The 12,154-nt window shown below is 38.0% G+C and overlaps 1 long non-coding RNA gene across 1 annotated transcript; it reads left to right on the top strand.

The window, feature by feature from the left end:
* The first annotated feature begins 215 nt into the window (after nt 1-215).
* LOC145271300 (uncharacterized) lies at nt 216-5,990 on the top strand. Its single transcript, XR_013865812.1, has 2 exons — nt 216-3,110; nt 5,727-5,990. It is a non-coding gene; the product is annotated as an uncharacterized LOC145271300 (long non-coding RNA).
* Nucleotides 5,991-12,154: the final 6,164 nt, after the last annotated feature.

The raw sequence follows: 12,154 nt of genomic DNA on the forward strand, positions 1-12,154 counted from the left end.
TTTCAGTTTGATGGTGACCACGACTAGCCAGAGGTGAGTAAAGCATCAAGCGTTTCTTCTTTTCGATTTCAGTTTTTGTAATTGACAAGTTTAATTTTCCTCTTTTCCATTACTGCAGCTTCTAGTTAGAATCGGCACAAGTCCTCAGGTAAGTATTTCTTTCGTTGTGTTGCTAGTGATTAAAACGAATTCCTTTCTGCTTATATTTCCTTTAACCAACTTTTGCAAGTCTAACCAAAAATAATCACCCATGCTTGATCATAGCCAGAATTATTTTTCTCTTACAGGTATTTTATTTTATTACTACATAATGCATGCATGGCTCCATTCGACCAGGAACGACTAGAGTAATACTACAATTAGTGTGCGTGTGCTCACAAGCTGCTTGAAGGGCGCTGGTAATATTATTCCTACTATCTATCAACTACGAGCTGGGGCGGTAATGCAATGATGGACCTCCGATTAGTAATATCCGATACGATAGTAGGAATGGCAGTTTTGTGAGCTTTCATAGGCTCTTCCACATTCACGCACAATCTTGTGGTATCTCTCTAGGAATCCTGTTGGGTAGAGAGAACAAAAAGTCCCTTCCCTCGTTTTGGAAGGTTGTTCGCAGCAACGCTTGTTTTATATGGTGCCCTCTTTAGGGAGTTCAACACCTTGTTGTACGGAACCCGATCAAAATCCAGTTAATGACCGCATGAGTTTGTTGCGTCCGTCATCTGGTCGTCTTTTTATATGCTTGCATGTGGCAAGCAGAAAATACGTGCTCGAGCAGGCTGGAAGGAGAACACTCCCCCGAAAGAGAAAAATGGGCCTCCCTCTCTCCCGTGTGCTTCCATCAAGGCCCAAATTGTGTGTGTTCTCCTTCGCAGGCTTGGTCCTCCAACTTTCCTCGACTTTGCAGGTAACTAATCTGGAGCTTTTCTAAAGCTCTTTTCTCAGTGTCGAGGTGTTGAGTCAACTCCCAGCTCAACAAATACCTGCAGCGCAAGGTGCACTTTTCCGAATTCCCCCGAAGAGGGAGCGACACGTGCTCGTGTTTCTACTATGTAATGCACGCGTGCCTCCACTCGACTACGGACGACTAGAGTAATACTGCTATTAGTTTGCGTGTGCTCACAAGCTGCTTGAAGGGCGCTGGTAATATTATTCCTACTATCTATCAACTACGAGCTGGGGCGGTAATGCAATGATGGACCTCCGATTAATAATATCCGATACGATAGTAGGAATGGCAGTTTTGTGAGCTTTCATAGGCTCTTCCACATTCACGCACAATCTAGTGGTATCTCTCTAGGAATCCTGTTGGGTAGAGAGAACAAAAAGTCCCTTCCCTCGTTTTGGAAGGTTGTTCACAGCAACGCTTGTTTTATATGGTGACCTCTTTAGGTAGTTCAACACCTTGCTCTCCTTGACTCTTCTCATTGTCGAGGTTCTGAGTCCGGTTCCAGGTGTACAAATAGGTGCAAGTCTGGATAGGAAATCTCCCCAAGTGGGTGAGCCTACGCTCTTTCTTATCAGGCGACACGTGCTCGTGTTACTACATAATGCATGCATGGCTCCATTCGACCAGGAACGACTAGAGTAATACTACCATTAGTTTGTGTGTTCTCACAAGCTGCCTGAAGGGCGCTGGTAATATTATTCCTACTATCTATCAACTACGAGCTGGGGCGGTAATGCAATGATGGACCTCCGATTAATAATATCCGATACGATAGTAGGAATGGCAGTTTTGTGAGTTTTCATAGGCTCTTCCACATTCACGCACAATCTTGTGGTATCTCTCTAGGAATCGTGTTGAGTAGAGAGAACACTTCCGTTTTCTGCTCCGCCTTTTATTCCGAGTAGAAACCGCCTTTTTCGGAGGATGTTCGTAGCAATGCATGTTTTATGTAGCGCTCCACTTTGGGGAGATCATCACCTACCTGCCCAGACTGTCCTTTCCTGTACGGTACCTGGTAACGAGTGGATTCCACCCTTTCCCTCCTTTTTCAGTTTGATGGCGACCACGACTAGCCAGAGGTGAGTAAAGCATCAAGCGTTTCTTCTTTTCGATTTCAGTTTTTGTAATTGACAAGTTTAATTTTCCTCTTTTCCATTACTGCAGCTTCTAGTTAGAATCAGCACAATCCTCAGGTAAGTATTTCTTTCGTTGTGTTGCTAGTGATTAAAACGAATTCCTTTCTGCTTATATTTCCTTTAACCAACTTTAGCAAGTCTAACCGAAAATATTCACCCATGCATGATCATAACCAAAATTATTTTTCTGTTACAGGTATTTTATTTTAATAAAAATTAACAAAATAATTAACATACACTCAGTAAAATGCAATGTACTAAAGTAACATAAATAAAACAAAAACAAAATGTAAAAATAATAATGCAAAATACAAGTAGTTATTACAGGTTTCAACAGCAACAGCCATGACCCTGTCATCCCAATATTGGATGCAGTTCCAGAAACTCATAAAGTAAGTATTGATATCTTCTTCTAATTATAATTTTTTAAAAAAAGAAAATTTCACAAAAAATAAAATACTGTGATCTAAAGGAAAATAAACCGAAAAAAAAAAAATGTAAAAATAATAATGCAAAATACAACTAGTTATTACAGGTTTCAACAGCAACAGCCATGACCCTGTCATCCCAATATTGGATGCAGTTCCAGAAAGTCATAAAGTAAGTATTGATATCTTCTTCTAATTATATTTTTTTAAAAAAAGAAAATTTCACAAAAATTAAAATACTGTGATCTAAAGGAAAATATACTGAAAAAAAAAAAAAATGTAAAACTAATAATGTGAAATACAACTAGTTATTACAGGTTTCAGCAGTAGCCGTTACGCTCTCATCCCGATCTTGGATGCAGTTCCAGAAAGTCATAAAGTAAGTATTGTTATTTCCTAATTATAATTTCCAAAAAAATAATTTCATAAAAATAAAATGCTATGAAATAAAGGAAAATAAATAAAACAAACAAACCAAAAAAAGAAAAAAACAATTAAAAAAAAAAGAAAAAGTTATTCAAGTTTTCAGCACCAGCAGCAGCAACACCCATGACCCCTCTCATCCCCATCTTGGAAGCAGATCCAGAAATTCCTAAAGTAAGTAATAATATATTTTTTTTTTTATAAGCAACTCCAACTTCCCATCGAATTCATAAAGGTTTCATTTATTGTATCAATGTGTCTTGGTGGTGCTGCAACAACTACCTTGATTTATTTCTAATTTTCTAGTGATTGTTGAGACTTCAGGACTCTAAACCACCTTTTCAGCACTTGTTTTGTACCAGCTGCTGAATTTGCTTTGTTTTAGATGGGTTTCAGTTAATTTCTTAATTTACTTGATTTCTTTTTTGTCTAATGACTTTTGATGATTCCAGCTTCTAATTGGCCCTTTCTTTTCTTGTTCTCCAGTACCGTTGAACATTACTCGCTTTTTTTCGCACCTGATAAATTTTGCTAATTAATTTTTTCTCTTTTTGTTCCAGACTTTATCCTGTCTATTAACTTTTATTCTCTTTCTAGTTCTCTTGCAGCGTTGAACATTACTTGTTTTTGACTTATTTTTACTAGTGAGTGTTGAGACTTGAAGATTCTAAAAGAGCATTTCTTTACAGCACCTGATAAATGGCATCCTATTTACTTGATTTCTTTTTTGTCTAATGACTTTTGATGATTCCAGCTTCTAATTGGCCCTTTCTGTTCTTGTTCTCCAGTACCGTTGAACATTACTCACTTTTTTCGCACCTGATAAATTTTGCTAATTAATTTTTTCTCTTTTTGTTCCAGACTTTATCCTGTCTATTAACTTTTATTCTCTTTCTAGTTCTCTTGCAGCGTTGAACATTACTTGTTTTTTTTACTTATGTTTAGCATACGCACAGATTTGGTAAAGTTAGCCGAAAACAATTATATATAACATTTCTTCAGTTTGAACTCATTTTTGCCGAGAGAGATAGGTTTCCTTGTTCATGTGGATTTGCCTAAAGTAAAGTATGTAAATGCATGAACAATATGCTTTGTAATTATATACAAATATTTACATTACTATTGTATTACATTTTTACCTCAAACAAGGCACTTTGCCACTATCAGGGGGAAACATCTACTGGGGTACTGGGGTACTATGTAGGGATTTGGGCAGGGAGGTGTTGGTTCACGTTGCACTTGAACTTATGCATGTCAGTACAGTTGGGGAAGCAGTGACCTGGAATGGAATTCCAAATTCTAGCAGTTCTGGGGAAGAAACTACTGGAGTAGAAAGATCTTTTAAATGTAGGGATCTCTACAGTGTGGGGGGTGGGATTTTGCAGCTTGTCGGGTCTGTCGAGGGTGTTTACGTTGTGGGGGCACAAATGCTTGCAGTTCATCAGAGCATTCACCATTATAATAGTTGTAGAACAGGCAGAGGGATGCAACGTTTCGACGATGGGACAGAGGCTGAAGCTTAGATGCCAGTTTAGGGCCTATCAGATTTGCGACTCTCTTTTGAACCCTGTCAAGGAGCGAGAGACTAGTAGCCGATGCACCAGCCCAAATATGACAGCAATACTCCATACATGGGCGAATAGTGGCCTTGTTAGAGAGGTACAGGATACTTTGGGGTGTTAGAAGTTTTCTAGCACGGTAGAGAGAGCCCACCTTCCTCGCAGCAGCCCTGGCAATGCTCTCGATGTAATTGTTCCAGCTATAATTATCATTTTCATTATGGATCAGTAATATAATTTTACTACTGTTAATATATTCTAATAAATTATAATATATTAAATAACTATAAAAACTAAAACTAATAATTAAAAACAAAAAAATCATGATTAGATACTAAAACATAACTTATAAATTAGCGCTAAATTAAGTTATAACCGATCAAATAATAAACACTAAACCTCGACATAAATGTAAATATCAAAATGTTAAATTGTATAAATACTGAAAGATTAAACACTAATACTAAAATAATACTTTAAAACCAAAAATATACCAGAGAATAAGTGATAAGCTGTTCTAAAAATAAACTTATTACTAGTAAAAATATCTTGCTGATCCATATAAGAAAATGATAATAATAATGGCATATTAAAAATGAGCAATTATTAGAATAACGATTGCGCTCAAATTCGAGTTTGCCCTTTACACGCCTTTGCAGTAATATTTATGCCCCAAAACTGAAAAATGTGGCTGATTACTTGGACCTGAAAGTTCTAAACTAGCATAATTGTCTGGCATCTCAGTACTTTGTACAAAACTAGCATTTTAGCCGTGGGAGTTTGGGGGTTTTGTGTTGAGCCAAACAACGAAAAAACGCGTGGTAGCAGGGAGGAAGGCTAGAACCCGTTACGTGTTTGCGTGTATGACCACTGGCAGTGACGTAGGTTTAAATTAAAGCTAGAGAAAAGAAAGCACGGCATGACTTACAAATACATCGTGGATTAAAGCAACCCCCTAGCTATTTGTCGCGTGAAGTAATAATTACACTTATATATATTTTTTCCTTTATTTTTAACTTTGACACATTAACCATTATTGATTAAGGGTCATATGAATTTATTACGTTAGATCCATGGCCAAGGAAACTATATCTAACATTTCAGTGGTTTATACTATAAGTTGTACACTTTCACTTTTATAGATATATCCATTTCAAAATTACTCGGACTTGTAACGACATGATTCCATTTCCGTTGGATTAAAACTTGTCTCTTTTTTCTTTTTATTTAGCAACCAGCCGAAACTTCTCCCAGAAGAAGACCACTCCCATCCAAAATTTCTACAAGAACAGGATAGCCGCCGCCACTTCAGGGTCCTGGATATGACCTTAAACTGTATCCGATGGTAAAGCTCCATAAGCGGGCTTGGGGAGTGTGGAGCCACCCTTTAATTACCATTGCTCCCAGGTCCACTCTGACCCGGAGTGGTAGTACCTGTTAGGGTCCCCACTGTGGGTTACATATTTTTCTTCTAATAAACCTTTAAAAACTATAAGTCTATTTTCTGTGTTATCTATTTGTTATACATCATGTGCCCCGAATTAAATTGTGATATTCGTTTTCAGCATATTCGAAAAGATTAAAAAAATCGACATAGAATTACATATCAAATATAAAAAAAAAAAAGGCTAACCCTGACCCCCAACCCTAATCCATCCTAGAGACAATTTGATCAAAGAGGAGCAGCATGAATATCAGCAATAATGTATGCCAAAAAAAAAAAAAAAAAAAAATTACTTAATATTGGTTTGAACTATAAAGAACTCTGCACTTGTAGAGTTTTCGTAATTTTTGGATATATTACTATTTTCGACATGACAATTAACTACGTATGGAGGTTGGCTTTGTTTTAATATGCAGGGAGACGACGGTCTCATGACAGTCACCTCGGTCTTGTTCTAATTTGAGCCTGAACACTTGTTATGTTCCAAAGTAAATAAACGCTTTAAAATAAGTTAAAACAAAAAGAACTTCTCAGATATTAATCAAGGCAGATAAATCAAGTCAGAGTTTCCTTTAGGAAACCATATGAAAATATACTCACAAATATATGTATATATATATACATATATATGTGTGTGTGCTTTCTCAAGGGAGATAATAAAAATAAGAGTTATCTACCTTTAAAAAACATGAAAATGTACTAACAAATATATATATATATATATATAGTAATTTATGAAATATATATGGCGATTAAGCTACACTGAATATTCGGCGTTTCATCCACTATAGGATTCGTTAATTTATGAAATATATATGGCAATTAAGCTACACTGAATATTCGGCGTTTCATCCACTATAGGATTCGTCAGGCTAACGAATCCTATAGTGGATGAAACGCCGAATATTCAGTGTAGCTTAATCGCCATATATATTTCATAAATTACTAACGAGCTCTACCAACGTATTGAGCAGTTTTGAAGTAAATACTTAAAGTTTATGCATAAATCTATACTTTCGTATATTAATTTTATGTGAGTAAATGAAGTAGTTATATATATATATATATACACAACTTCTTAATTTACTCACCTAAAATTAATATACGAATATTCGTTTTCAGCATTCCTGACCAAATTGAGGGTTGACCCCTTTCATATGCCGCCTGTACAAACATGGTCACCAGTGATTTTCATTACAAAAGTACACGCATTAATAAAACTAGCTATTTGTCTCAGTTAATTTTCCTTGCGATGGGTTGAATAGAAACCGACGTGAAAACAACAAATATATTCTATTAAAAAATTTTTTCTTCAAAATCTTTGGATTCGGCATTAAATAACCCGAAAAGGGTTGATATGCCGTAAAATAAAAACAACCAACAACCAATCCTGCTACCTGTTTTCCAGACTGTACTGATTTAAAAAAAAAATTTTTTTTACAATTCCACCCCAAACAAGACACACTGCCACTTTGATGTAGGGGGCTACAATCAGGGACATAAGCTACAGGGGTACTATGTAGGGAGTTGGGCAGCAAGATGTTGGTTCACGTTACACTTGAACTTCTGCATGTCAGTACAGTTGGGAAAGCAGGAACTCAGAAGGGAATTCCAAAGTCCAGCCGTTCTGGGGAAGAAACTACTGGAGCATGTGGGAGTTGAAAACTCCCAGCCTAGCTCGATTGTCGCCCTTTAACTCAGAGCGACCTAGCTACGTCACTTCCTGTTCCCCATATTTCTTCCTCTTTCGCGCTGGACTTTCAAGATGTGACAAACACCGCTCTGGTGGGGCCATGGGCCACCACCACGTTCCTGACTAGCCAGTCAACCGCAAGTAACAAACTCTTATTCTAACAAACACTTATTCTAACAAACTCTTATTCTTTCTATCATTTCTTCATGTATATTTTTATGCAAATCAATTGCATTTCTTTCACTGATATATAACGGTATGTTTTCGTCTTCATTATGCAACCTTTTGTCTTTTCAATTCCTATGCTATTAAATACATCCACCATTACACACATGGGGACGGGGTCGTCTATCACACAGCAGACCATCCTGTACTCAACAAGTAGAACGCTCTCTATATGCCGAAGTTTAAATGTACCTATTTACTATGCCTCCCCACGGGACAGAGTTAGACACCAGGGTCGTTTTTTAACGTGGAGAAAAGGTACAAAAATAAAAATTGTCTCAGTCGTGAAGGATTTCTCCTCCACCGAAAGAGAACAAGAAATAGAAGTGCAGCATCTGAAGAACAGATACTACACTTTGATCTTGTCCCGAGGGCCAAGAAAATAAATGTAATCACACCCCTTCACTTTTGAGATCCCTAAATACCAGAAAGCTTTCTATCCTAATAGTTTTTTTTTTCCCCTCAAACCGATAGACTTTTGGAATTCTCTTCCTGCTACCTGTTTTCCAGACTGTACTGGTTTTTTTTTTTTTTTTTTATTACCATTCCACCCCAAACAAGGCACATTGCCACTTTGATGTAGGAGGCTACTATCAGGGACATAAGCTACAGGGGTACTATGTGGGGAATTGGGCAGCAAGATGTTGATTCACATTACACTTGAACTTCTGCATGTCAGTACAGTTGGGGAAGCAGGGACCGAGAAAGGAATTCCAAAGTCTTGCTGTCCTGGGGAAGAAATTACTGGAGTAGAAGGCCCTCTTACATCTAGGGATCTCTACTGTGAAGGGGTGGGATTTAGTTGCTTGTCGGGGTTATTTACGTTGAGGGGGCACAAGTGCTTGCAGTTCATCAGAGCATTCACCTTGCAACCTCTATCTCACAGAAGAGATGTTGCGAGTTTGTCTCTGCTTTATCGTTATTTTCATGGAAAGTGTTCGATTGAGCTTCAGTCTATGGTCCCCCTTTGCCAAACTTTCACAAGAAACACTCGTCTAGCTGAAAGCACTATCAATAATTCCCCCCACTCTTTATCTGTGTCTAAACCTAAATGTAGATTCCATGATCAAAGCTTCTTTCTTAGAACTGCACGCCTGTGGAATTGTCTTCCGTTTTCCTGCTTTCCAGCTGTCTGTAATATGGTTGTCTTCAAGTCCAACATGAACAAGTTTCTGATGAGCCGTTCCACTTAAGTTAACAAATTTACCGAACTTCCATTACTATCGATTACTATATTGTCCTTTTGACTACTCTACACTCTTTAACCCTTATCCTTGAGTGGCCGATCGGCCTTGATAAGTGGTGACGCCTATGTATAAAAAAAAAAAAAAAAGAGTGCCAGCATGTTTCAACTGGGAACTCTGTCTTATGATCTAGCAATAGATCTGGTTTTATCGCAGATCATCAAATCATCAAAGAACTGTGGATCTTAAACGATCAGCTCAACCATCTCTCTGATGTCATGAAAACGTTCTTGTTTCCAATCTTCACTGAACACTGTGGGGACAAACTTAGCGCAAATCTTCCGCATCATCAGTTCCTCACAAATAATTGTGTGTACAGTTCCCACACTGACATCAAACTGTGCACTTATTGTCTCTATAGACACACACAACGGTCTTTATCCGTGAAATTCTTTATTTGGCCAATCAACTCATTATTTTACTTCACGTAAAACAATGTTTCAGTAATAACTTTTGGTATTATTGTAGATTCATACCCGCCACAAAATCACTTCCTTTAAAAATAAAAAAATAAAGAATAAAATAAAAAAATAAAATAAAAACGAGATTTTCAATGGACCGAAAAACCTTTTAAAGGAAAATGTTAAGATAGAAACCAAGTAAAAATTTATCGTTTGACTCCACTAAATCGTTTTTTTTTTTTTAATTTTATTCGTTTGTTTTTGTTTTTCAGTAAGTGTATCAGTTTGTTCACATGTAATCGCCTTAAAAGGTAGAATCTTTATTTGGCCAATCAACTCTGGTGTTCTGACTTCCTTACTCCTCCCACACCTCTTATCACTCCTCACAGACTCGCTGCCTTCCTTGAATCTCTTATGCCACTCAAAAACTGATACTCAATTCATGCAAAATGGTCCAAAAGCAGTCTGAAGCGTTCCATACGTTTCTGTGACATTTTTTCAAGTTTAAAACAGAATTTATTTCATATCGTTCTTCTAAAGTGTCCTCACGTCCAGATTGCATTTTTTTTAAATTCACCAGCTGTGACAATCAGGCTTTAGTAGGGTGTATTCCAATTCCTGCTGTAGCTGTTCATTTGAACCTGAAATCATAAAAACTGGTCAGTCATCTAATAAGATGCATCGCAATAACATACTGAATTTTCAAGAGTCTACAACAATTTTAAATGGCCGTACAAAAAAAAAGTCTGGAAACTTATTGAAGGTACCTAGTATATATATATTTTTTTCTGTATGTGGCAACCTATTTTTGAAGTTGGATTTTTTCTAAGAAATCTCTACTAAATATTACATCAGAGATAACATAATTTTCAAATATGTATTCATTTGTATGTAAACTGATTATAAATATCTCAAATCACCTAAAAAGTTAGTGGGTAAAACATGTGCTTTTTATACCCTTTGACGAAAGTAATTGGTTGGTTGTTTTTGTTTTACGGCATATCAACCCTTTTCAGGTTATTTAATGCTGAATCAAGTGATTTTGAAAAAAATTTTTTATTAGAATATATTTGTTTTTTTCAAGTCAGTTTCTATTTAACCCATAGTTGGGACCCTAACAGGTACTACCACTCCAAGTCAGAGTGGACCTGGGAGCAATGGCAATTAAAAAAATGTCAGGAAAAAAAAAAGGTTAGCTCTGCGCTCTAAGGTTTCGAATTTTTTAATAAAATCCATCAACCAATTGTAAGTTTGCTGGTTTCAGTATGATTAATCATGTGTTATTCAATTTGTTTTAACCAGATTTTTTTTGATTTTTTTATACATTATAATTAATGTTTTTTTGCCTCATCAGTAGAATCAAAGTCACCAATGAAGGCAACCCCAATCCCCCATCAGAAACAGCGGCATGAAAAAAGCCGACCGGACAGTCCTTTGGGAGCCTGAGCCACTTGCGGATGCTGTTTCGCACGTTAACATCGATAGCCCTGAGAGTATTGTGGCGCACGTTGCCCAAGACAAATGAATGCAATAGCCGGGGCATCGCATATCCCCGCCAGAGCTCAATGCGCTGCTGCGGCTTTAACGGAGCAGAATGCAACTCCCCGAGCCAGTCATGGACCACCTTGTGGTGTGGAAAGGGAAGTATCCCCTTCCAGTCGAAACTGACCCCGAGCAGCACAAACGAATCCAAGACCCCTAGGGTTCGAACGGGTTGAGCACCACAGACAAGCTCCGCTGCGGCCAGGTGTACGTTTTTCGCCTTCTTGTTAGACAAGATGGCAAGAGACAGTGATTTAGCGGGGTTAATCACCATACCCGATCGCGCCAAAGCTAGTTCCACCGCCTCAAGCTTTACTCGCATACCCTCTGGAGTCCGAGCGAAGAGAGTAAGGTCATCGGCGTAAGCTAACGCCCCTACCTCAGTTGACCCCATTGGATAAGCGATCTCGGGCAAGGGACAAGGAAAGAACCTCATCCATGACCATGTTAAAAAGCAGAGGCAACAAAGGGTCGCCCTGGCGAACACCACGGGAAGGGTGAAAAACCCGGTCTCCCAGCACGCTGGTCGTAGCATCATAGCCGGCCCGGATGTAGCGCACCAGAGGATCTGGTGCGCCAAACCTGCGCGCTGCCCGGCAGATCGAGTCGTGATTAACGGTGTCAAACGCTTTGGAAACGTCGATCATCACCGTCACAGAGATCCCGTGTCTCCCGATGGGCACTCTTGAGAATTGCATTTAAACAGGTGGTGACCTCCAGGCAGCCATCCCTTGCAATTGGGCGAAGGAGGGTGGCTCGCTGGCATCCGGCGACTTCGGGATAAGGGAGACTCTTGATCGGATAAGAGAGAGGGGAGGTGCTTCGCAAAGCAACACAAGGTTTAAGGTGGCTGTCACTATTTTAACCCCCTGCAAGGTCTCGTAGGAGACAACGTTCGCTGATAATTAAATTACTTTTATAATTTGCGTAAACTTTGGTACTTGTACAGTTTAATCAACATATAAAAATGAAAATATCAAAAAAAGTTTATATTGTACGTATCCGTTTTGAACTGAAGATCTCCGAAAAAAAACAAAAAAACATTTCACTTAATTTGATAGAGTAGTTTTTTTGTGTTTTTTACAGCGGAAAACATGTTTTTATGACAGC

The sequence above is a fragment of the Euprymna scolopes genome, chromosome 46, assembly GCF_053919585.1.
Source record: "Euprymna scolopes isolate OS-2025 chromosome 46, ASM5391958v1, whole genome shotgun sequence".
Lineage (NCBI taxonomy): Eukaryota > Metazoa > Mollusca > Cephalopoda > Sepiida > Sepiolidae > Euprymna > Euprymna scolopes.